The sequence below is a fragment of the Tupaia chinensis genome, unplaced genomic scaffold, assembly GCF_000334495.1.
Source record: "Tupaia chinensis unplaced genomic scaffold, TupChi_1.0 Scaffold143602_1, whole genome shotgun sequence".
Taxonomy (NCBI): domain Eukaryota; kingdom Metazoa; phylum Chordata; class Mammalia; order Scandentia; family Tupaiidae; genus Tupaia; species Tupaia belangeri.
The window spans coordinates 2542110-2544515 of NW_006203448.1; positions in this window are offsets into that span (position 1 = coordinate 2542110).

Below are 2406 nucleotides of genomic sequence, written 5' to 3' on the forward strand. Positions count from 1 at the left end.
GCCTGCCTTCCCCAGCGTCGTGGAGCTAGGCAGTGGCAGAGCCAAGAACTACTGCCTATCTTAGCTTCAGCCGGGCTGGCCCCATAGCCTGCTGGGAAAGCCAGCCAGAGCTCACGCGGCTGAACGGCTGAATCCTGGTCCTGGCAGTTCGAAAAAAAGACACCAGGCTTGTGTGTGTGTACACCCAAAACCCCAACCGGATGGAGAAATGGAAGAGACCACGGTGACCATGCCCCATTGTGGAGAGCTTTCTCCCTCTCCGACACACACATGCCCTCGAACAAGCAGAAGTATTCCTGACCCACCACTGCCATGGGCCTGGCTTGCTCTGTCCCCACCCCCACCCCAAGGCCTAGCGTAACTCTCTCCTACTTCCTGCAAAAGAACATTCCACCCATTTCTCACGTGAGGCCAGGCCGGGCGCGGAGGGGACTCACCACAGGTTCCCACCTCTCCTTTGCCCCCATTCGTTCCTGTGTCCACAGCTAGATTTTCCACTTGTAGGTCCCCAGTCCGTGACCGAGACAGGAAGGGCACAGCCTCAGAAAGCATGTTCAGCTTTATTTTTTTAAACCTTTTTTTTATTTAAATAAGGAGAATTCTTTCATATGGAAAGAGCTAGTACAATCACATATTTGAAAGGAGAAACAATAGGTTCTGAACCGGAGGGAAAGGGCGCAGGTGCGAACCGCACGGGCCTGAGGACGGCACGCTCCGCTTCCCATCCGAGGTAGACGCCTCCCCGAAAGGATGCACCACGAGCCGCACGCCGCCATCGTCTGCCCTTTCAAATATCTGGTCTATGTGAAAAGACAAAGAGGAAAGGCCGAAATAAAAACGGAACGGAACGAAACAAAACACAACCCTCTCCAAACAACAACAAAAAAACCCCCAATCCTTTTAACTACACAAGGCATGAAGCCAAAAGCTTGGGTAAGGTCCCCTTAAACGACAGCAGGAAGCCATCCATACAGCGCCTGGCAGGAACTTCCACTCCGAGGCTTCATGACATGCTGAAGAGCGAGCCCTGGGGACACTGCACCATCTTGGAGGCCACCGAACTGGGGCAGAGGCAACGGAGGACGGCAGGTCTCATGCAACTGGAAGGGCACTATGTGCGGGGGGGCCCTGGAGAAGAGCCTGGCTGCTCCTGTCCCAGGCGACTCGCCTGTCTCAGTTCTGTCCTCCTTCCCAAGGGGCTGCCTTTCTGAAGTCTGTGTGTCCTGTTTGTCACAGAACAGGACACAGCACACATGAGTATCCTTGGTTGTCAGAGGCCGTCCCAACAGAAAATCTGGGACAAATCAAGATTTGAGAGGCAACATGCAACTATGCGGCAGAGGGAACCAGAACCCGGGGAGGGGGCTTTACTGGAGCCACCAGGCCCCCGCTTGGCAGGGACTCGGCCCCCCCAACTCTGAGCTCTGAACATGGGGCACCCACAGACCTCTCCGCCCACCCAGGAGGCGGTATTGAAGATGGGAGGACGGCAGCGCAGCTGGAAGGAGTGACGCAAGGAAGCCCCAGCACCCCCAGAAGAGGCTGAGCAACCCCAGCTGGAACTGGACCAACTTTTTTGACCATGTAATAAAGTCCTCCTTTGTTTTCCCCCACGAGGTGCCTACAGCCAGAAGTGTCCAATCAACTCCAACTTTGAAGACAGTAACTATGTGAAGAAAGGGGGGAGGAAGCAACAGGTAGGAAAGGCGGGCCGGATGCAGCTGGCAGAAGTCCTCGGCAGGTGGACGCTGCGCCAGACACACCTGCACCCTGGCTGCTGAGCGACAGGCACACCACGATGGCCGGGGTGAGGCTCGGAGGGCGGCGTTGGCAGGCTAAGGCGAGAGGGTGCAACCCCACGGCCCCCACCCACCTCGGCAGCAGAGAAAGTAAGTGCCAGGCTTCACCTGTTCCCACCCCAGACCTCTGGCTTCCTGGCAGAAGCCTGTGTGGATCTGAGCCGAGGATGGGGCGTTTGAAACCAAAGTTAAGACCCGAAGTCCTATTACCTTGAGCTTGGCTTGAAAGCCACGTGAAAGGAAGAAAGATATTGCACCTTAGGACGTCTCTGCACTAACAACTGCACTTCATCAGACCAAGGAAGGGGCTGGGGTGTCGGGAGGCCGAGGTGGCCCTCTGCCCCAGTCTAATTTAAAACCCGCACCTCGCGCGGGGCGAGACCGCAGCTCAGGGCGCACGGAGGTGGTGAATACACTGAACGTCACATGCAATCTCCTGGCCTTCCCTGTACAGAACAATCCAGACGTTATATATAAATAGAGCAGTGAGACATTTACTTTTTTTTCTTTTTCACCTAGACCTACAACATCGATACATATAAATAAATTCTAGTGTTTTTCGTTTTTGTTTGGGGTGGCGGGGAAAGGAGGGGAATACAGGGAAAGA